Source organism: Pseudorca crassidens, chromosome 17 (assembly GCF_039906515.1).
Source record: "Pseudorca crassidens isolate mPseCra1 chromosome 17, mPseCra1.hap1, whole genome shotgun sequence".
NCBI lineage: Eukaryota > Metazoa > Chordata > Mammalia > Artiodactyla > Delphinidae > Pseudorca > Pseudorca crassidens.
Genome location: NC_090312.1, coordinates 81,913,850 through 81,938,208, shown reverse-complemented (window position 1 = coordinate 81,938,208; position 24,359 = coordinate 81,913,850). Strand labels below are relative to the sequence as shown.

The 24,359-nt window shown below is 44.4% G+C and overlaps 1 long non-coding RNA gene and 1 pseudogene across 1 annotated transcript in view; one reads left to right on the top strand and one right to left on the bottom strand.

The window, feature by feature from the left end:
- The window catches only part of LOC137210450 (uncharacterized), a 92,578-nt gene that overhangs the window by 22,005 nt on the left and 46,214 nt on the right, over positions 1-24,359 (top strand). The window contains exon 2 of the long non-coding RNA XR_010936527.1: positions 7,860-7,932. This is a non-coding gene — a long non-coding RNA (uncharacterized lncRNA). The remainder of the gene's footprint in view (positions 1-7,859; positions 7,933-24,359) is intronic.
- Positions 23,322-24,089, bottom strand: LOC137209877 (EKC/KEOPS complex subunit TPRKB pseudogene; annotated as a pseudogene).

The window sequence follows — 24,359 nt, the reverse complement described above, 5'->3', positions numbered from 1 at the left end:
ACGCATATTCAGTATAAGAAGTAATTAAAGAGAGCTGACTGGGGAATTAAAAAAAAAAAAAGTTGTGACACAGTACTTTTTGAATTAATATTTTAGATCTATTAAATTATGTTGGACCATTTAAAAGGAATTCCTGTCTCTCCTGTAAAATCGTTTATTTCAGGTATTGGTAGGTTACTAATCTTAATCTTTTACTCTTCTCTTGTCCCTTAATCCACGTGAAGAAAAGGGAAAAAAAGAATTATTGATTAGCCAAGCTAAACATCAAAGGAATGATCTTCCCCACAAATCAATCCTTCCGTTCTCTTAATTGCTTTGTTGATTTCTCCCAAACCTTTATCTACTGAACTGCTCATTCCTAAAGCCTCAGGTTTGTTGCTGGAAATTTTTCCCTTCTGTGTTTTTTGCTACAAGTTATTATCCAGCTAGCGGTTCTTGGAAAATTGAGTATTGCTGCCCGGGTGAACAGTGCAGGTAGTATCAGATCTCAGAGACCCAGTCCCACCTCGTCTTGGGCATTGCACTGAGTAAAGGCCTGGACTCTCAGGTCCTCGTTTCTTTAGAGAACACACTCATTTCCCAACGAACACAAGTGTCATCGGTTTGCCTTTGTTGTTTCTTCTTCTTTAGGAATGAAATTAATGTGATGATAACCTCTTTCTCCCCAGACCTGGGTATCGACGATTTCTGCTTCATTTTCTGGCCCCTCTTCTAAGTTCTGAAGACACTACCAAAGGCGGGTATCGATCAACAGGCTGCCTGTCACTTCCTTGGGCACAAAGGACACAAACCCTGTCACCTCCATGCCCCAGAATAGACCTAAAGGTAAAGGGTCAGAGATGAAAGGCTTCTGATTAGTCCTCCTTTGTAACCAGCCTCTTAGGAAGGCTGAGCCTCTGTTTACACCTGTCCTTGGAGTTTAAGATGGAAAACTTTTACTCCCAGGTCCATGCATGGATGTTAGTGAAGCAGAACGCTTATCTTTCTCAGTTTCTTATGGGGGGAGATGAGATGGATTGCTTGTTGCTAAGGCGGTTTGCCTTTTTAGGTAAAAAGCGTATGCATCCTGGGTCTTCCGTTCGTTGCCTACACTGCTGAGAATTCATCTGTTACAGAAATTTTAACACTTTAGGTGTTGGCTAGAGAACACCCAAATTAATTTCCTCTGAGAAAAGAACCTGAGGGATGCCTTTTTCTTTCCTCAGGTGGCAAGGATGTCATTGATTTCATTGTTAAACCAGAGCAGAGAGGGTCAAGGGGGTTTCGAGAAGCTGAGAGAAAGAATGCAAGAAAAAAAGTCATTACTCATCCACATTCACAGAGTGGCCGATGAAAATTCAGGAGGGCAACTCTGAACCTCCCCCTGGAGAAGAGAAACCTTCTTAAGTGGCCTTGGCTTCACCCAGCCCCTTTTGTTTAACTCAATGACTAACCTTTAAAAGCAAGGTCGTGTCATGAAATTCTGGTAATCCTTTGTTAGTACTGCATGGATGGTCTCTCCTTCCCAGTCCTAGCTTATTGCCTGGAAGCAGGCATGCAGTTCCCGTTTGAATTACACCAATCTTCTCCTTTCCTCTCCCTGCCCCTGCTCACGCCCTGGCCATCTGTAGTCTCACTCATCAAATAAGGGCAGTTGTTTTCATACACGTCTCCTAAGTTCTGTCTGGTCTGTAGAGCTGTGAACGTGTGACCAGGCAATATGTCCAATAGACTACAAAGAAGGGAAGAGTGTGCAGAGCTTAGTTTGATAAGAAAAGCGGCTGTTGATCTTCATGGAATGCTGATGGGGGGCATGCGGGCTGGACCCTGGGCCCTGTGATTTGGGCCAAGAATGGCTCCCTTTTCCTCGAGGACAGAGAAGGAGAAGCAGGTCTCTCTAGTCTCAGAGCAGTAGGGTTCAGCCCCCTCCCCTTCCTGGAAGCTGCCAGGCTTGCTCCCAAATCTGCCCAATCTGCCCCCTGAGCCCACAAGGTCCCCCTCTTCTTGGCCTCTTCCATTCCAGCTCAGAAGCCAGGGAGCAGGTGTGTTTGGGGTTGTGTAACTGTAGCCTGTTTATCAGGGGAACATTCACTGCATCGCTCTGCACCCCAGTTAGAACCCTTGTGTTTGAAAAACATAATCGGAAATTATTTCCACGACTGGCTGAGTATAACTAACTATAAATACGAGGCATCTCCTTTTCTCAAGGCTTACACGTGATCCACTCTATAGGCCCCTGATTTGCTGAGAAGCAAATGCACATTTGCTCAATTTCTCTAAAAGTACTTTTTTCATGTGTCCATCCAACTTTCCTGAGTATTTCAATCACTAATGAAATGTAACATTTTTTGGAAAAGTTCGCATAGAAAGGTTAATTCTGTTTGTCCATAGTTTAGATTGGGATGATCAACCTTAGCCAACGAAAGTCCCCCGATGTGTGACTCACAGAGCTCGCGTTCCCCTCTCTCCACTCCTCCAAGTATCTGTTTAACTCTGTCATGAAAGAAACAGGGTGGTTTTCGGGGACCTATCTGCAAATACTAATCTTATTGAGATAAGCAAGAAATCTACGCTATTCGCCTTAGAGTATTTTCCATCAGCATCAAGCCCAGTGGCTAACTCAACTTGTGTCGTAAAGCGATCCACACGGACACTGGGATTAGTAGAGCTCTGAAGACAGAGTCAGTGAAGATATGGTCCCTTTGTACCGGGCTGCTCCTAAATTCTGCTGAAGGCTGTCTCCTCCTGGTTGTCGGGCGATTCTAGATCACTAATTAACAACACTGGGGCGTGCGAATGCTGCTTGCCCAATAAGCCGATGGCGAAATTTAAACGCACTCTGTTAAACCATGTCACTATCCACGAAAAGGTGCCCTTCAGAATTAACCTGCTGTGGTTGGGATACGTCTCCAGTGTTTATTGTTTGCTTGTTCAATTCGTTGACTTTATCATTCTCTCTCTATCTCACCCTGTATATACATGTTTATATATATTTTTTGAACCATTTGTATGTAGGTGCCTATATCGTGCCCATCAGTGTATTATTTCCTATACGCATTCCCAGAAGTGAGAATATTCTCTTACAAATCCACAGACTAATGATCATATTTGGGAAATTCTAAATTATTTCAACTTTTATCTAATATGCATCCTATATTCCAATTTCTTGATTATCTCAATAAAGTGCTTTGTAGCTATTTTAAAATTTTTTGGTGTGGGATCCAGACCAGGGTCATTTGTTAAACTTAGTTGCTGTGTCTTGGGGGTCTTCTAAAATTTGAGACAGTTCCTTAGTGTTTGTCTTTTACCATCAATATCTTTGAAAAATACAGGCCGGTTACTTTTTAGAGTGTCTTTCAGTTTGGGTTTCTCTGATTATTTTCTTTTCTCCCCCCGCCCAGCTTTATTGAGGTATAATTGTGTAAGTTCCTTAAATTTTCTGGGCCTTGGTTTCTTTGACTACAGAAAGAGAATAGTAGTAGTAACTTCTTGGGGTAATTTTAAGGATTCAATGAATTAATATAGGTACATAGAAAGTGTCCATTATGTTATCAGCTACTTTTATGTTTTGAAGGTGTTATTTCAAAAAAATGTGATATAATGTATACATACAATGGGATACTATTCAGCCTTACAAAGGAAGGAAATTCTGTCACATGGTACAGATACATGGATGGACCTTGAGAACATGATGCTAAGTGAAAGAAACCAGTCACAAAAGGACAAATACTGTGTGATTCCACTTCTGTGAAGTACGCACAGTATCAAGTTAGTAAAGAAAGCAAGCGTGGTGGGTACTGGAGTGGGGAGTAAGGGGAGAATGGGGAGTTAGGGTTTAACAGGCACAGAGTTTCAGCTGGAGCAGATGAAAAAGTTCTGGAGTTGGATACTGGGGATGGTTACACAATGATGTGAATGTACTTAAAACCACCTAAATGAAAGCTTAAAGATGGCTAAAATGGTAAATTTTATGTTATGTATATTTTACCACAATACAAAGTTTTGAAAACATTATTCTGACTGCTGTGTGGACAGTGGGGGATGGAGGGTGGGGAAAATGCAGCCCCAGCAGTCAGGGGCTGTCACCACTGTCTAGTGGCGAGAAGACGGGCGTGGCAGTAGAGGTGCCGGAAGAAGACGCATTTGGGATGTGGTTTGAAGTAGACATCTTAAGGACAGGAACGTGTCGGCAGGTTGGATGAGGGGCCATGGAAAAGAGAGGGGACAAGGAGATCTTTCTTCTCTCTGGCTTTAAACCTTTTAAAGAAACCTTTTTTAAAAAATTTATCCTTATTCTTTTGGTTAAGTTGGGTCTTTGCTGCGGTGCGCGGGCTGCTCATTGAGATGGCTTCTCTTGTTGTGGATCACAGGCTCTAGGCACGTGGGCTTCAGTAGTTGTGGCACATGGGCTCAGGAGTTGCTCTGCGGCACGTGGGATCTTCCCGGACCAGGGCTTGAACCCGTGTCCCTGTATTGACAGGTGGATTCTTAACCACTGCGCCACCAGGGAAGTCCTCTCTGTCTTTAAAGGTGGATGATTTCGATTGCTGTGTCTTTTTTTTTTTTTGGTGGGGGGTGGTACGCGGGCCTCTCACTGTTGTGGCCTCTCCTGTTGCGGAGCACAGGCTCCGGACCCGCAGCCCCAGTAGCCATGGCTCACGGGCCCAGCCGCTCCGCGGCATGTGGGATCTTCCCGGACCGGGGCACGAACCCGTGTCCCCTGCATCGGCAGGCGGACTCTCAACCACTGCGCCACCAGGGAAGCCCTGCTGTGTCTCTTAAACCCTAACTCCCCACATCCTTCCCTCCCCCAGCCCCTGGCACCCACCCTTATGCTTTCTGTCCCTGTGACTGTGATACCCTAGGGACCTCACGTAAGTGGAATCATACAGAATTTGTCCTTTTGTGTCTGGCTTCTTTCACGTAACACAATGTCTTCAAGGTTCATGCAGGCTATGGCACGTGGCAGTGTTTCCCTCCTTTTCAAGGCTGAGTAATGGTCCTTTGACGTATACGTCACATTTGGTTTATCCACTCCTCAGCTGCGACCACATTTTGGCTCTTATGAATGATGCTGCTATGAACACGGTGTACAGACATCTGTTCCAGTCCTTTAATTCATTGCTTTTGGGTGTATACCCAGAATTGGAACTGCTGGATCACAGGGTACTTTTAAGTACTTGTAAGTTTAATTTTTTAAGCAACCATCATAATATTTTAATTAATTTATTTGTTTTTGTTTTTAATGTTCTATCTCCCGACTTCTTTGTACTCCTGTACCTTGGACCTTACTTTACATGTGCTAAGTGCTCAACAAATATTATTTTTATTTTTGGTTATTTTCTTTTTTTCTCTCTTTTTTTATTGAAGCATAGTTGACTTACTTTATTAGTTTCAGGTGTACAACATAGTGATTCGATATTTGTATAGATTTTACTCCATACGATGTTATTATAAAATATTGACTCTATTCCCCATGCTGTACATTATATCTTTGTAACTTATTTATTTTATACCTAGGAGTTTGTACCTCTTAATCCCCTTCACCTACCTTGCCCGTCTCTCTACACCCTAGTTCATTCTCTTGTATCTGTGAGTCTGTTTCTGTTTTAATTGTTCATTTTATTTTTTAGATTCCACATATATCAACAACTGTCATTAATAATGCTTATAAATATAGCTGACGTGTGCCCAGAATTGTACACGTTATAAGGCATTTTCACTTAAATGACTTCATTTAATAGTGTGACATGGTGAATCAGCTTTCCTCTATCCTATGTCACAAGCACTGTGCCCAGCGATTGGCCTGGATTACCGCCCTTCGTTCTCACAGCTAGTCTGTGAGGGAGGTGATGTTACTCTTACATCTGGGGAAACTGAGGCACAGAGCGATTAAGGTAACTTGCCCAGAGTCACACAGCTAGTGAGTGGCAAAGTGGCAGAGCTAGTGTTCTAACCCAGGTGGTCTCACGCCACAGCCCATGGTAATCAGTCTTCTGAAAGCTTCCCCCAGGCGATGCATGCTACCTTCCAAGAATGCATGTTGAGTCCTCAGGCTGAAATTTCAAAAGCTCATCATACCTATTGTTAATTATGAAACAAACATGTCCCTGTGCTATTGCGCCGTTTGGGTTGAGACAAAGCATCGCTATGTATTATTTATTTTTGCATTGTTAGAACGTATTTTCACTAGCAATTCCTAGGAATGCTGACTAATTTTTTCATCAGAATTCACTTACTATAGACTAATACTGTGATATCCTGAAAAGCTTCGTATGACTGAAAGGGGTGGAAAGTTCAGTTTGTCAATTCCATTTATATTTTGAGACTGTTTATCCAAACTGAAAGGGATAGTGAGACAGAAATCTGGGTAGTTCATCCGGTTCCCTTTTCCTGCAGGAGCAAAGCCCTCACCTGTTTCAGACATACGATTTGGGGCAGTTTGCTAAACTTTGCACGGCACATTTCTGCTTTTGCCGGCAGTGCAGTCCGGCTCCTTCCTGGGCACATTTGTTTCTTTACTGATTCATCTAAGTGGATCTTCTCCCCCATCGCCTTTCTCTTCTTTTTAGCAGAGAGTTAGGGGCTGACGGTAACAAGCAGACTGAGGATAATGAGAAAGCCAGGGACTCACCTGATCCTAGAACCCTGCAGGGATCTCTGAGTTCAGCCCCTCCAGGGAGTAAGAGCTGACATTCAGGGCCGCTTCCAGGGGCCCTGAGATGCAATCTGGAGGCCATGGCCACCTGTGGCTCCCCGCTCTGCACCCAACCGACGCGTGCCCTCCTGGCACGTTGCCACTGTTTGTTTCACGCTATTGACACAGAGGATGAGCTGCCTTGTCACCTCCCTGTGCAGCCCCTGCCATCCTTCCCACTGCAGGGCAAATATTTACCAGCTCCGAGATGTCCAGGGGGACAGCATGAAGGAAGCAATGTCAACGAACGTGCGCTCCAGTCCACTGAGGCCCAGACGCCCGGGTTGAACTCACTGGGACTCCACATTTATTCAAATCAGCATCGAAATGCTGTTGTCATGTGACCCCCCCCCCCCAGGTAGCGTCTTGAAAATAATCTTGGCCTCAGGTACCCGTCGGTAGAGTCTGTGAGTTTCCTCATTGTCAGCATCAAGGCCTAGGAATGAGAAGAGAAGGAAAAAGAGGACGAGAGGAGATGAAGGACAGAGAGAGAAAAGGAAGGAAGGTCCTTGCAGTCTGTGTGAGGGTCACACTTCCTTCTCTAACATTCCCGGCCCCTGGCCGTGGCCTGCTTTCCGGATGCAAACTAAACTGTGGGTATAGCAGGGCCCGTGGAGAGAAGCTAACACCTAACCAAGTGAATTCTTAGACTGTTTTTGGAAGCATAAGCATACCTTTCAATAAGGATCTGGAACCCAAATAAAGCCCAGAGCTGGGAAAGATGTAAGGTCAGCAGTTAGGAGCGAATTAAACATGTGTTGAACCAAGCATTATAGTTGTCCTTGATTTTTTTTTTTTTTTTTTTTTGCGGTACGCGGGCCTCTCACTGTTGTGGCCTCTCCCGTTGCGGAGCACAGGCTCCGGACACGCAGGCTCAGCGGCCATGGCTCACAGGCCCAGCCGCTCCGTGGCATGTGGGATCTTCCCGGACCGGGGCACGAACCCGTGTCCCCTGCATCGGCAGGCGGACTCTCAACCACTGCGCCACCAGGGAAGCCCTGTCCTTGATTTTTAATCCTCATCGTAATCATGAAAGGATGGTATGGTGATCCCCACTGGATGAGAGAGGCTATCTCACTTCTAAAGGATCAGGGGTCCCCTCAGTCCACAGAAGTAGATGGCGGGGCCAGGCAGCCATCACTGTTCTGTTCTGACTCCAAATCCCACCCTTATTTCTCTGCAGAACCTTTACTGCCGCTTCAACCCAGGAAACAACAGACGTGGGCTGGAGACAAATCTAAGAGCAAACAGCCGCGGTGAGTGGGCCTTGGGAGAAGCAGCCGGCCGGCAGGTGGTCAGGGAGACGGGCCCTGGGTCTGGGGAGGCCGAGGAGGAAGGTGGCCTGGGCGCCCGTGGGCCTGGCTGCCACGCAGCCAGCAGATGCTGGGACACGTTTCCTCCGATTCCACATCCATTGTTCTGCCTTTATTACACGGTCTCACTGTCCATCACAGACGGAAATGGAATTGGTCTGAAAGGGTTTCCTCTTCCCACAGTCTTCTTAGTTGTGTATTGATAGGTAGCTTTTAAATGTAATATCCTTCCAGACAGGAAGATTAAGCTGATCTGTCCACTTCATGGCCAGACTGGTGGTTTTTTTTTTATTTCAACATGAGAGACAATGTATTTGCCTCTTCAGCCCTCCATGACTTCCTTATCGTACCATAGTCTAAGAAAAGGTGACTTAATTCCCTGGGTCATCCCCCGGTCAGATCAGTGGGAGATATGGAGTCAACACTCTCAGGGCTGTGGGACCATGGCCCCCCTTCTCTGCAATCCCAGGCCGTGGCCAAGTGGTCACAGGTTTACAAAGGCGGGTGTGGAGGGGCCAGACCCCTGCACCTGTCCTGGTCCTTCTTGCTGGTTGTCTATAATCTAAAGCTCTTTTTCCCACACCTTTCAGACCCTGGACAGAGCCGGCAGATATGTGGATATTGTCACTGCCCTTCTCTGTCAGTGTAATTAGTTATTTCTGTGGCCCTAGAAACGTGTGTTAAGAGTACATCCTGATTTCCTTGACGTATCACCTCGCACCGGTCAGAATGGCCATCATCAAAAACTCTAGAAACACTAAATGCTGGAGAGGGTGTGGAGAAAAGGGGACCCTCTTGCACTGTTGGTGGGAATGGAAATTGATACAGCCACTATGGAGAACAGTATGGAGTTTCCTTAAAAACTAAAAATAGAACTACCATATGACCCAGCAATACCACTACTGGGCATGTACCCAGAGAAAACCATAATTCAAAAAGAGTCATGTACCAAAATGTTCATTGCAGCTCTATTTACAATAGCCAGGACATGGAAGCAACCTAAGTGTCCATCGACAGATGAATGGATAAAGAACATGTGGCACATATATACAATGGAATATTACTCAGCCATAAAAAGAAACGAAATTGAGTTATTTGTAGTGAGCTGGATGGACCTAGAGACTGTCATACAGAGTGAAGTAAGTCAGAAAGTGAAAAACAAATACCATATGCTAACATATATATATATGGAATCTAAAAAAAAAAAGGTTCTGAAGAACCTAGGGGCAGGACAGGAATAAAGACGCAGATGTAGAGAGTGGACTTGAGGACACGGGGAGGGGGAAGGGTAAGCTGTGACAAAGCGAGAGAGTGGCATGGACATATATACACTACCAAATGTAAAATAGATAGCTAGTGGGAAGCAGCCACATAGCACAGGGAGATCAGCTCAGTGCTTTGTGACCACCTAGAGGGGTGGGAGGGAGATGCAAGAGGGAGGGGTTATGGGGATATATGTATAGCTGATTCACTTTGTTACAAAGCAGAAACTAACCCACCATTGTAAAGAAATTATACTCCAATAAAGATGTTTAAAAAAAAAGAGTACATCCCATTTTCCTCATAAAACTTTATCCCTAAGCCAAGATATGGAAGCAACCTAAGTGTCCATCAACAGGTGAATGGATAAAGATGTCCATATATACAATGGAATACTACTCAGCCATAAAAAAGAATGGAATTTTGCCATTTGCAGCAACATGGGTGGACTTGGAGGGCATTATGCTAAGTGAAATAAGTCAGACTGAGAAAGACAGATACTGTATGATATCACATAGATTAGATGTGGAATCTAAAAAATACAACAGACTAGTTCTTTTATATACCATAAGAGAAGCAGACTTACAGATATAGAGAACAAACTAGTGATTACCAGTGGGGAGAGGGAAGAGGGGAGGGGAAATATAGGGAAAGGACAGAAAGAGCTACAAACTATTAGGTATAAAATAAGCTACAAGGATATATTGTACAGCACAGGGAATATAGCCAACATTTTATAATAACTATTAATGTAGTATAACCTTTAAAAATTGTGAATCACTATACTGTACACCCGTAACCTCTATAATATTGTACAACTATGCATCAATAAAAAAACAAAAAGAAAACCTTTTACCCCTGAGGTTTTCTTTTTGTCAGGTTCTTCCTGCCACGTCTTAAACGTATTCAAATGCACTTTTCTCATACTGACAGTGCTCTTATTTCCTTAACACGACGAATATTGTCAGATGATTGTTATTTTCACTAATGTTCATGGAGGAATTTTTAGACATGCTTTCTTATGCTAACATGCATTATCTCATTTAATCTCAAATATCCCATGAGGTAGATACTATGATCATCCTCCGTTTCGTAGATGAGGAAACTGGGTCTTAGACATGGAAATAATATGCTCTCATCCACCGCTTGCTGCTGGCAGGGCTGGGGTTGGAGCTGAACCTGTCCCACCAGGTGGGAAGCCGGGCCGCTGCCCATGAGGGTTCTGCTTGGGGCCGCCAGAACCTTTGAGACTGACCTGACTGAGTGGTCCAGAAAGGTCCCCCAGATGATGCCACGGACTTGTTCCCACCTTGAGAACTGCTGACCTCGTGGGTAAATTCCACCACTTTCCACCCATAAATATAATTCCTCTCAATCTGTGAAAATTAAATCAAGGAGCCAACCCTCCTGAAATGCTTATTTCACCATCTGTACTAAGAAATCATTTAGAAAAGTTATTGCCTGAAAGATTCTGTTTGTTTCTTAAAAGGCCATTCTTTCTTGTCCTTAAGCATCTTTTTGCTAGAAGAATCTGGCAACCTGTGTCATTTTTGGAGCATTTGGAGTGGAACAGGAGTTTCACACTCTTTATCATCTGGTGAGGCTTTTAAGGGGAAAGTGTCAACATAAATTTGGAATTTCCTGACTTCTGCAGATTTGAGTTATAATCTGGACATGACTAGAAAGGAAATCTTAAAAAAAAAATTTTAGAGTGTTTTATTGTGGAAATGTCCCCAAACATTTTCATCCCATTTTCCCAGAGAAACCTGACATCGTGGGGAGGGGGAGGGGGGCAGAAGAACAAAACGCAACGGGCCACATCCTTGAACTCTTTTGTGTGTTTAGAACAATGTCCGGTTAAAATCAAACAATATTGCTGCTAAATACGGCTAAAATAGTCCTTGGTGAGCGCTCTTGGAGGAGTGAGGAGAGCCACGGTCCCTCTAAGAGGGAGGGTCTGATTCCGACCGAAGCAGGGAGGCCTGGCGGACACAGCATCTTCGCCACCGCCCCGTCATCAGCTCCTGTATGGCCTGGGACCTTAAATGTCTTCCCCATCCCCCTGTCATCGGCTGCTGTACGGCCTGGGACCTTGCATCCCAACCCGAGCGCGGAGCGAATACCAGCGCTGCGCCCAAGTGGAAAACAAAAGCCGGGCTGGGGGTGGGCAAGCTCGTAAAGGAGAAGGAGGCGAAGTCACGAAGTCTGGCTTTCTGGCCAGATTTCCTCGGGAAGGTGAGGTGTGGCCGGCACTGTGTGCGAGCGCCGGGAGGGGCCGCGCACCCCGCCTCGGGCCGGCAGGCCCGGCTGGCCCGAGGCCAGGGCGCCCGACGCCAGGCCCGGCTCTCGCGGTGGGAGCGGCCGCCGGCGGCCACACAATGGCATTATCTCGGGCCAGCGCGCTGCAGGGACCCACCGCTTCCTGCCCCCGCATCGCGGCACAGACTGTCCCAGGGCCCACCGCCTTCGGACACGCTCTCCGGCGCTCCGTCGCCAAGCTCGGTAGGGAAACGTCTAAAGCCACTTCTTCCTTGGGAATTGCAGACGCTGCGATGCTGTCATGCATTGTATTTTTATCCCCGCTGGAAGGACGCGCGGTCATAAGTCACCTGGGGGAAGGGACGAACTCGCCGAGCAGTTTATGTAATGCAGGCGACCGCTGGGGCTTCTTAGCGCCGGGAAGACACAAACGTCTTCAAAGCGACCTGAGCCCCGCACCCAGCGCCATTTATTTCTGAGGGCCCATCATCGCATCCTCCCACTGACTCCTGAATCCCTGAGCTCCTCTGATGGCAGGAAAGCACAGAGGCTGCCACGGGAGAGGAAAACCTGGCGAAGGTGCTCGAGGGGCGTGCTTTTCACATCTAGTCGTTAGCATCTAAACTGTTAAGGGACTCTCAAACACAGCCCTTGGATTAAATTATAAAAAATGTAAAAGTCCTTAAACCCCGGTCCTACCAACGTGTTGCACAGGACAAGAAAGACTAGATTTTGTTTTGTTTTGTTTTACTGGTATCCTTGGCTTTGGACTATTGCGATTAGATTCTTAAACAACAGACGAAGTCTTTCTAACTACATGCCTCTGCCAGAAACTTTAGCAACCTGCTCCCAGAAATCAGGGGTTTAATCCAAGAGTTACCAGAAATGCTCTTCAACCTTCTGCTTCCGGGTCAGGAAGTTTCTGGCAGCCGTGGACTCTGCTCCTTAGGACTGTTGGACCAGACTGGTTTCAGGGGAGCCGAACCGTCGGCTTTGTGCTCAGTGACAATTCCTGCTCTTGTAGTGCAAACCTGATTTCAGGAGACCTGGGCGGAGGGGCTCTTGCTTTGCCCTGCATGCCTAGACGGCTCCCTAGATGGCTTTTCTCCCCACCATGACCCGTGAAGATCCCTCCTGTCCTCGCTTTTGTGGAAGTGACCAGGCTTTTTTTGGCCTGGACTCAGCAGAATGCAGGCCTGTGTTTAACAACCAGCAACAAACAGCCCTGATCAGACGTTTGTCATGGCCTTTAGTGGGACAGGCCTAGAAATGTAGAATTTTTTAAACTCCAAAAGCTTTACAGCATACAGAAAAATACAGGGGATCTTACAATGAATGTTCCGGTACTCACCAACCACCTTTGATGAAATCTGGACATTTTGTGATGTTTACTCGACAGTTTGCTTTTAAAGAAACAGTTGAGGACAGCGTGGTCCCTTCCCCGCCCTCCCTGCACAGAGGTGATTGCGGTCTGAACTTTGGCGTTTGTCTTTCCCGCCTGCTGGACGGATGTTCTCCCACGTGTTCACTGCTGTGTAAAGGCTGGCATTGACTCTGATGAGTCAGTACAAGCTTTTCAATATTTTTGAATGCCACCCATGCCTGCATGTTTCTAAGTATGTGTATGTACAATATATAATGTTTCACGTGTCTTAAAATTTGAATATAAGTTGTATTATAATGCATATAACCTTTTCGATAAGCTTTATTGAGCTATAGTTCACATACCATACAATTCATCTCTTTAAAGTGTACTAGTCAATTGTTTTTAAAATAGTCACAGAATTGTACAACTATCACCACAGTTCATTTTAGAACATTTTCATTCTCACCTCCAAAAACACCTTTACTAATCAGCAGACACGCCCCTTCCTGTCACCTGCCAGACCAAGGCCACCACTAATTTGCTTTCTGTCTCTGTGGAATTGCCTATTGTGGTCATTTCATAGAGATGGAATCATACAATATGTGACCTTTTGCATCTGACTTGCACTTAATGTAGCATTTTTACGGTTCATCCACGATGTAGCATGTATTGGTACTTCATTCTTTCTTACTGATATTCCATTCTATGGAAGTACCATGTTTTATTTATTTATTCATCTATTTATGGATATTTGGCTATTATAAATAATGCTGCTATGAATATTTCTGTACAAGTTTTTGTGTGAACACATGTTTCATTTGGGGGGGTATACAGCTTGAGTGGAATTGATGGATCATAGGGTAAGTCTATGTTTAATCTTTTGAGGAGCTGCTAGACTGTTTTCCAAAGAAGCTGCATCATTTTGCATATTCCCACCAGCAGTCGTATGAGGGTCCCAATTTCTCCATATCCTCGCCAACACTTATTGTCTGCTGTTTTTACTATGTCATCCTAGTAGGTGTGAACTGGTATCTTGTTGTGGTTTTGATTTGCGTTTCCTTAATGACTAAAGATATTAAGTATCTTTTCATGTGCTTGTTGGCTATTTGTACATCCTTTCTGGTGAAATATTTCTTCAGATCCTTTGACCGTTTAAAACATTTAATTACTTGGTTTTTTAATGTTTAAGGTATGTATAAGAACACTTTATATATTGATATTATAGGTATAAGTCCTTTATCAGATATATGATTTACAAATATCTTCTCCCATTCTGTGGGCTGTCTTTTCACTTTCTTGATGGTGTTTGCTATACATAACCCTCAGAAAATCTTTGAGGTAATAAACATGGATAAAACAATTATCCATTCAGAACATGGAACACTAGTACGTTAAATTTAACCAATTTCAACTTCTGTATAGTACTCAAAAGTATGGGTATTGTGCGTTAAACTATCGATCCATTCTCTCATCGATGGAAATTTGGTCCATTTCTAGTATTTGGCTATGACCTAATGCCACCAGGAATGTTCTTGTCCATGTCTCCTGAGGCACACTTTCAAGTGTTTGTTGGGGCAACATCTACGAGTTGGATGCCAGGTCTTTCTCAGGCATTCCTGGGGTCTGAATGCCTGTCTTCAGGTTCGCTGGATATTGTCAGAGTATTTTTCTTTCTTACCAGCAGTGTATTAGAGATCTCAGTTAACATCTTTGCTAATACTTACTACTGTTTGGCAGTTAAGTTGTAGGTATTGAGTTTGAAATTGAATCTCGTCATTTTTAAAATGCGTCCTTACTCTCTGTCAAACTATGGCGGCCTGTGAGGGACAGATTAGCTGCTGGTGCTGTTTTATTCTTTGTAACAGAGAATTAAGAGATTGTGGCAATAATACGTTCTTGTGTGTTGATAGCTCTGGGGACTCTGATATAAATAGATCAGTATGAATAACTGTACAGAATGTTTGTATGGTTCCTAGCCAGCTGTGTTACATCATTGATTATGTAGACTGTATATAGTGTGGAACATATTTTAAATCTTCAGTATGAACTTCTGCTACTGATTAGCACAAAGTTCTAGAATTTATTAGTATAAGCCGTTTGAAGATTCATTGTGGAAGTCCCGTAAAAGCTGAACGCGTTCCGTTTCCATTCTAGGTCCCCAGTCTTGTTGCTAATCATTCCAATTCCTTCAGCATTTTCTCATGTAGTTCAATTTTTAGTCTTTTAAAAGTTGATTTTTTTCTGTACTACGTAACTAATACACACATAACTTTGATTGTAAAGCTTTCAGAATTAACTCCGCTTTCAAGGCAAAGAGGAAAGAACTGAGACACTCTGATGTTTTTGTTTTGACATGTATAGTGGCGTGAAATTCATTAGATAGAAAGTATTGTAGATATTCCATCAAAGTTAGACTTAAATCAGTGTAATATAATATTTAGACAAAGAAGACACTTTTAATGGCAAATAAAGGTTTCTTTTTCCCTGACTAGAGTTTGATTCACAGGAAAGAAGTTTCAGTTTGAATTTTGAGAGCTCTAAAATTTCAGCAGATAACATTTTTCTGCTGAGTTTCTTGTATGAGTGTTGATCTGTAGTTTTAATATACATGGGTAGAATCTACAGAGTAAAATAAGCTGCTGGAAAACTAATAATAAAGGGAGGAACTTTCTAATGGGGGAAGCTTCATAATCGTTGTACTCCGTAATTTACGTGGGATGCTTTTTTAAGGTGTATTTTAACAGACGGGTTAAAACACAGCTTAAAAGGCTGTGCTCAGCCTTTCATATCTTCATTATATCATTTACTCCTCCTGGGAAACCTAGAAGGCAGGCACTACCTCACTCATCTCCACTTCAGCCATTTGCCAGAATCTTCCACAGATTTAGTTGGTGATATTAGTTGTGGCTCTGAAAATAAACTAAACTCTAGAGTCTTTGGATATTTCCCTCCAGTAAGTTTTCCAAAGCCAAGAACGTTCAAGGGTTTAATTAAAGGCACTTGGTCCTTTCAGCTGTACCGAGAGGGTTCTCCTTCAGAGTAAGGGTAAGGTCGGGAAATCCTGACATGTCCTACCTCAATTCTACTTCACTGAAGTGGTGAAAGATTAAAGTTCAGCCTCAAAGTTATTTTTCATTGAAAATTGGGTACACTCCAGTTCCCACCAGATTTTCTTGGCCAGACTCTCTCATCTCTCTGGAGTGTGTGGAAACTTGCCCATGGATACTCAAAGAGGTGTAGGGTGTGGAGAGGACAGGTCTGACCCCTGTCCCCAAGCCGGTGCCCGTCCAGTGATTGCACAGGCTTTGGATCAAAATGACTGTGGATGTGCTGTTGACCAGTTGTGGACCAGATGTGGAACCTTCACACCGTGCAGAACGGATCCCGAGTAGACTAAGGATGAAAATGTCCTGCTTCCCAGCCCTGCTGGGAATTCTCTGCCTCTTGTTAAGTAGCTAATGTCACATGTTAGCTCTGTGCTACTTAACTTCTCTGTGCTTTGGTTCCCTCCTCTGTAAATTAGGGATAATAATAGTACTGTCATCCCCCAGGGCTAACGTGAGGATTAAATGAGATTGTAAACGTAAAGTGCAAGAATAGTGCCTGGAAAATAGAAAATGCTCAATGAATGTGAGATAGGACTCTGTATTATTATTATTATTTTCTTCCAGTTTTATTGAGATATAATTGACATACAGCACTGTATAAGATGCACAGCATAAAGACTTGACTGACATCTGATTGTATTACTATTAATGAAACACCCAGTAGGGAATGTCCTGGCTGGCGGTACAGTGGTTAAGACTCTGTGCTTTCACTGCCATGGGCGTGAGTTTGATCCCTGGTCAGGGAACTAAGATCCCACAGCTGTGTGGCCAAAATATATATATATATATATATATATATATATATATATATATACACCCAATAAAGTCAGAGGAAAATAAAAGTAATTCTTGACGTACTCCAAAAATTGTTTGGCTAATAAACCTTCAAACTATTTAGAGATCATTTAAGTGCATTCAACTAGATGCAGAATCAGTGGAGGTCTTCTCAATGCATGGTCAACTCGAACTTAAAAATAAAGGAGAGTAATTTTACACACCCGGTAAAAATGTAGCTTTAGTAGATGGTCTTGTAAATCTGAATAGTTCTTATGGTTTCAGGACATATGTATTGACACAGAAATAGCCTATGAATTCATTTTCATACTAAAAACTCAGAAAGCACATATGATACTATATCGACATGGCAAATATTTTTAAATATCGTAAAAATTAAATTAAAAATATTATGTTACTGAATACAGACGACAAAGGGAGTTCGCCTTTAGAACAGCCTGGATTTTTAACTCCCTGGCTGTTTTTTTGACTTAGGCAATTAAGAAACATCCAAGGCAGCATTTCAGTAAATAGGGTTTTAAACAACTCACAATTATTATTTTCCTATTTTTTATCAACCAAGAGAATTAAGACTACACACACACACACACACACACACACACACACACACACACACAATCCTCCCTAGTTAGAATCTGTTTGGAGGTGCCATTTTGGATCATAATTGTAGCAAATCTAAATAATTCCAAATAAATAGTTCTTTATAATTAGTGTAACTGTTACGTAGTTATGAACCTTTACCAAAACTTACATTGTTCAAGAGCAAGTGATTTTTCATTTCAAGAAGTGGCTCATGAATGTTTTCTTAAGTCAATTATCATGATAAGTCAGCAGTATTATCTTAAATAAATATCTTCTAACATTTTCCCTTGATTTCCATGCCCAAAGTGAATAATTTATTTCAGAAGGATTTTTTTTTCTGCTGACGGGGAAGTTTAAAAAACTCATTCAGCTGAAGAAGTTTTCCTGACAATCACGGAACCTTTGAAAGCTTGACCCTGGACATCACTACATGATGGTGTAAGCCCGGGGTCCCTCACAGAGAGGAAACCAGGGTGAGAGCACAGTCTCCTCATTACTGGAGCCATGCCTGCCAGCAAGGGCCATTTTGGAGGAGGGAAATCTAAACAGAACCAGAAATAGCCTCTGACAAACTTCAGGAAATAGCAGTCGGGGGGGAGTCACCAAGGTGGTCAAATCTTGGTTCTTTTTGACTCTGGAGGTGAGATGAAAAAGCAGGAACTCTCCTTTAGTCCTTCACGAAATAGAAATATTTTGCCAGTCCAACGAATGGAAAAACACCGTGCTTTGAAAGTTTCCAGAGAGTGATTACAAGTAGGCTTTGGGTAGGTTTTTTTAAAAACAAATTTTGTATGTAGAAAAGTGTGCAAACCATAAATATACAGCCTGATTAATATTTTTCTCTTTTCAAATGAAATTGTGGTAAAAGTATACATAGCACAAAATGTACTGTTTTAACCATATTGGGGTGACTATCTCGATGGCATGAAGTACGTTCACATGGTTTTGCATCCACACCACCATTCACCTCCAGAAGCTTTTCATCTTCCCCAAATGAAAGCCCACAACCATGAAGCACTCACTGTCCCCCTTCCCCCCCCACAGGTCTGGGCAGCCACCATCTTTCTTTGTCTCTCTGAATCTGACCACCCTAGGTATGAGTCGTACCAGTGGAATCATGCAGTATTTGTCCTTTTGTACCTGGCTTACTTCATTGAGCATAATGTCCTCTGGGGCAGCCTGATGAATTTCACCAGATTGAACACACCTGTGTAATCAGATCAAGCACCAGAGAAGCCCCTTGTGCCCCATGTGCAAGTCAGCATCCACCACGCTTGTGCTGTCATGAGGTTAACCATGGCCATAGTCAATGAAAAGGGGAGGCAGAAGCCACGGCTGAGGTTTCTGCCTCTCTCTTTCCCCGCAGGAGAGACTGTGCACATTTGATCTGTTGTATACACTGGGCTTTAGCCTACCTGCCAAGGAAAAGCTTGGAAAGTGTTGGTTTAGGAAATGTTCTCACTTCAGTCCCAGATTGTCTGGAGAAGGGTCTTGCGTCTGCCTAACCTCCAATGTTGAGACTCTGTTTAGGTAGCACCTCCTGCAGGAAGGCTTCTCTAAGTGCTCTAGGTGCCTTCCCGCCAAAATGTGGTCCGGCCATACAAGGGGGTATTATGACCTTAAAAAAAGACCTTAAAAAAAGAAAGAAATTCTGACACACACTACAACATGGAGGAACCTTGAGGATATTATGCTAAGTGAAATAAGCGAGACACAGCACATACATGTATGATTCCAGTCATATGAGGTTTCTAAACTAGTCAGACACATGGAAACAGAAAGCAGAGGGTGATTGCCAGGGGCTCTGGGGTGGGAAAATGCGAGTGGTTGCTCAGAGGGGACAGATGAAAAAGCACTGTTGCACATGAGTATGTATATACTGAACACTACAGAACTGTATGCTTAAAATGGTTGAGATGATTTTTATGTTATGTGTTTTTACCACAATAAAAAAAAAGTTTTAAACAAGATGAGCTTTCTAATCCTGAAGCTGTTTGCCCTTGGAGAAATCTTTTAACTTCTCTTTGGGATTCTGGCAAAATGAGGGAAGTGTCAAAATATGAACCTGGCTCAAAGCGTTTCTGTAATAAATGCTGAGGCAACTCTGGATTAAACAGAAGTATCACACTGTCATCCTAAGAGCTGGTGTGCCCACTTTATCTTCTCATTCACCCGAAAGGAATTTTTCTGAAATCTCACTTTAATCAAATCACATTTCCTGATCTAGATACAAAAGATCTCATAGTTTAAATTGTACAAAAAGTATACAGTATTACATGAAGATTTATAAAGAAACAAGCCAAGCTGTTTTTCTTTTCAAAGCAAGAGTAAGTAATAATAGGTAAAAGCATATTCTTCTTATTCCTGATAATGTCTGACCTTTATTTCCTGCCATTCTCTGATTTGTGAGTATTTACTATGCATTCTTTTAGTCAAGGTTGCAAGAAAATCTTGAAACACAGAAGCCAGCGGTAAATGGAGTCAAAAGATTCCCTTTTCTAATTTCCCAAATGTCTGGAAGTCAGTTATTTTTTTTCTTTCTTTCTTTCTCTTTCTTTTTCTTTCTTTCTTTCTTTCTTTCTTTCTTTCTTTCTTTCTTTCTTTCTTTCTTTCTTTCTTTCTTTCTTTCTTTCTCTCTCTCTCTCTTTCTTTCTTTCTTTCTTTTAACAAATCTTCCGCTCATCTCTAAGCATTTTTTTTTTACGTTTATTTATTTTTGGCTGCGTTGGGTCTTCGTTGCTGCGTGCAGGCTCTCTCTAGTTGCAGCGAGCGGGGGTTACTCTTCATTGTGGTGCACGGGCTTCTCATTTCAGTGGCTCCTCTTGTTGCGGAGCACGGGCTCTAAGTGTGTGGGCTTCAGTAGTTGTAGCATGCGGGCCCTAGAATGCATGGGCTTCAGCAGTTGTGGCTCTCAGGCTCAGTAGTTGTGGCTCGTGGGCTCTAGAGCACAGGCTCAGTAGTTGCGGCACACGGGCTTAGTTGCTCCACGGTATGTGGGATCTTCCTGGACCAGGGCTCGAACCCGTGTCCCCTGCATCGGCAGGAGGATTCCCAACCACTGCACCACCAAGGAAGCCCAGGAAGTCGGTTATTTTCTGATGGTACCCTCACAACTACTGAAGTGAGTGTCTTCCCCTAGTTACATAAGGAGCTCTCCACACAGCCAAGGGAAGACCTCAAGACTGCCTTTTCTTTAGCCTCAGATTGGAAATCAACAGAAAAGATGTCAATGCACGTAAATAGGCAAGAATATTGAACAGAGTACTCATAGCATACAGCCATAATAAAAAGCAAAGAAACTCACAATTTGAAAAATAACTATAAAAATATTTTCAACTTTTAATTAGAATTGTGGATGATTTTTGTTTTCTCACTTGCATTTGTCAGATTTTTTTTAAAAAATACTAAATATGTGCTGTTTTTATAAGGGCACCACAACATTTGAGAGGATGCCATAAGCAAACGAACCCATTTCATTTTATTCACGCTCAGGAAGCAAGAGTCGAGCCAGTGGAAACAGAGCAGTGAGGCGCTGTGCGGGCTTTATTGGCACCTACTGTTTACTTTGCAGATAGCAGGGCGCGAGCAGGCTTAGCTCGTCCTTCCTCAGACACAGGAGAAATGGGAAATGTGCAGATGCCCCAGAGAAAGGCAGGTACAGGGGAGAGAAGGGAAATAGGGGCCAAGCAGATCTGGACTCAGATCCACTTTTCACCACAGTCTAGTGGAGGAGAATGATGACTAAGTGGGTCTTATGTGGTAGGGTGGCGGCTACGACCTGGGTAACCAGGTAAGCGTCGCGTGGTGGGTCCCAGAAAGGCACCTCGCTCGGGCCTGGGCTTGGGCAACGGGGTTAGAGAAATTTTGCTGGAAGAGGAGATGCCCATCCTGAAGGGACCAGCAGGGGAAAGTCCCGGAGGAAAGAGAGGGAGGCGAGGGTATGAACCGGGGTGAGACCCGACGTGAGCATCTCCGGCGGCAGGGAGAGTGACTGTGGACCCCGGCCCGTGGTCAGGGGTTGGACTTTATCCTGAGACTGCGCCCTGGCCGCGGGGAGGCAAGAGGACGGGGAGGGAGGAGCGTCTCGCAGGAGGGAAACAGGTCAGGAGTTGGGCGGTCCCCAGGCGTCCACCCTGGTGTGCATCCCGACGGCCTCCTCGGTGGAGATGGAGGCCCGCACCTCGTGGATGGTGTCGGGTGGCACCTCTGCCAGCGGCTCGTCCTGGGGGTGCATGAGGCGCCTCCCCCAACCCCGGCAGGAGCAGGCTGGGAGGGGGGAGCACGTGGGCTCCGGTTTGGGGTGTGTTGCATTTGCTAAGAGGGCTCTGAGAGGGACGATGAAGACGGACGGGCGTGCGCTCTGGGCAGCGAGAGCAGCTCTGGTAGGGCCCCAGATGCTCAGGCACGGGCTACGGAGTGGGAACTGGCCCAGGACTGCGCTGGGACGAACTCGCGAGGAGTGAGCAGAGGTGAAGCTCCAGTCCCCTCCGAGAGGCGGGAGATCAAGGGGCCAGTGGGGTCCAGCTGGGCCCTGGGGGAGGAGCTTCCCGCCTCCCCGCCCCGCTGGGAGGCCTGGGTTTGCACAAGCCCCAGCGATGGCCTGTGAGCGCGGGGAAGGCGAGGGCTGTGGTCCAAGGGCAGCGGCGAGGGGCAGGGGGCAGCACCCCCGTACTTGAAGGCCCGCACTGCCGCCTCGGGTTGGGGGTGGCTGTTCATTGCTCTGTGTCCCCTGGAGGCTGGTGAGGCTCAGACCCGCGCCTGGTCGGCGTCGTGCTGGTAATATTAGCGGCACACGTGGTGCTGTTTTAGCAGAATACTTTCTAACCTTGGGCCTGTAGTGTACACTCCTAATCCTGTTTCGCTCTAAAAGTAATCACAGTGCTTTTCGTTAGTTTATGAAACTGTATTAAAATTAAATGGGGAAATTCACAATCTATTATTTTCCTCAAACACCAGAGCGTGTTTTTTAAAAGTAAGAAATATGTCCATTTTTTAAAAAAGTACCACAGAGGTTTTTTTACTCTTCTGTTCAGAAGGGAGAAGCTACTCACCTTATTGTTATATTAAAATTCAGGGATTCTGAACTGAAGAACTAAACTTTCTTCTTTTAGTGATAATGTAATATCTTCTTTTCTAAGCAAGAGACCTACTGAACTTTAAAAAGAGGCACAGATACAATCCTATTTCTAAACAACATGGCATAGAATGAAAGAACTACCTCATTTAAAAGAAATAGGCCGTAAAATAACTTGGGGAATATCTTCATTATACACATATTGCCATTGTCACAGCATCTGTAAGAGTCTGACCTAGAGAGATGTGTGTGCCGTTAAAATAGAATTTACAGGACTTCCCTGGCGGTCCAGTGGGTAAGACTCCACACTTCCAATCCAAGGGTCACGGGTTCGATCCCTGGTTGGGGAATTAAGATCCCACATGCTGCGTGGCCCCAAAAAAAAGGATTTAAAAAAAGAAATGAGAAGGATTAGAATCCCTGCCGCGATGATCAGTGACATTTAATCTGAGGCAGACTTTCTGGCTGTGTGTGAGATGCTACTGGTTTGGGCAGAGCTTGGGGAATTCAGCCTCTTCATGTAAGAGTGCTCTGCTGACAATGTAGTTTTTTGTTTTTGTTTTTCTGAGTGAATTAATAACTAAGCCCCTTAGGCAGAACTAGATTCTCACATGTGTAGTTAGGAGAAAAATACACATGTGGGTAGCAGCCTCAGCATGGAGACTTACAAAGCACAGCCCGGATGCTTGGCTCGCTCGTTGCTGCATAGGAGCTGGACCAGGATGAGGTCAGGTCAGTGTTGAAGATAGACTGGGTGGGGGGGACTGTCACCCCTGGAGTCCAGCCTCGCTGCGGGGGACGCCACGGGAGGAGAGAGACTGGTGGGCAGGGCAGCAGCAGGGGGCCTTTTTTTTTTATAATTGCTGAAAAATTTTAATATTTCTGTCATTTCACAAAGCATCTTTTGTTGACATTCAGCAAATGGTACCACCCAATAATGTCCCAATACTTTCTTCTTGTGAAGAGAGTTCATATATCTTTTTGACTTCCGTAATATTTGCTGTTTCAGGGAGATTTTTGAGAGAAACTTGATGACCTTCTACCTGAGATGTTAGGTCTTCTTGAGTTATTTGTTTTTCTCCCTCTTCACTGTAAGCAATCAGAGATGAAGTGTCATTTGCCGAGATACCACAGTTTTTCACGGCCTCTGAAATACTGTTATTTGGGGAAAGACTGAAAATAATTTCAGTAGATAGAGTTCTTGTCTTCATTCTTCCCAGTTTGTAGAGGTGAACTGCTTTGTTTGCTGCCACAAGTATATGAAATGCATCGACAATCACTGTAGGATTTATTAATGAGCCGTCAATGGCACCTTCCATGGCCTTTTTTCTCAAGTCTCCAGCATTTTTCACATCTTTAAATAACAGAAGCGTCACCCTGTATTCGGGAAATAGGTCCAGCTGTTGTGTTAACTGCATTTCATCGATAAGCAGGATTCAGCGCGCCCAGAACCCAGGACTAGCTCCCTATTCTACGAGCTCCTCTGTCACAACTTTGGTGAGTCGCGGCCTTATCAGGATGATGTATCGTCAGCTGATACATCAGGGAGAGACTAAGCCGATCATTGCCGGGCTGCATCCCAGGGCCGGGCCTCGTGAGGTGCTCGATAAACGAGGACGCCGAGAATCACATCCGTTGTCTAGAAAATGGGTGCCGGGACTGCCAGGGGCCCTTTTTTTTATTGAGCAGCTACTGCATCCTGTGTGTTGTGCTTTGTTCGTCACACCTGTCCCCTCCTGTCCTGTCCTCCTTACCAGGGTGCTGAGTAGAGCTTTTCCACGGGAAAGGGTGCCATGTAGTCTAATCACAAAACTTGGCATTAAAATTACTTTCCAGGGCTTCCCTGGTGGCGCAGTGGTTGAGAGTCTGCCTGCCGCGATGCAGGGGAACGGGTTCGTGCCCCGGTCCGGGAGGATCCCACATGCCA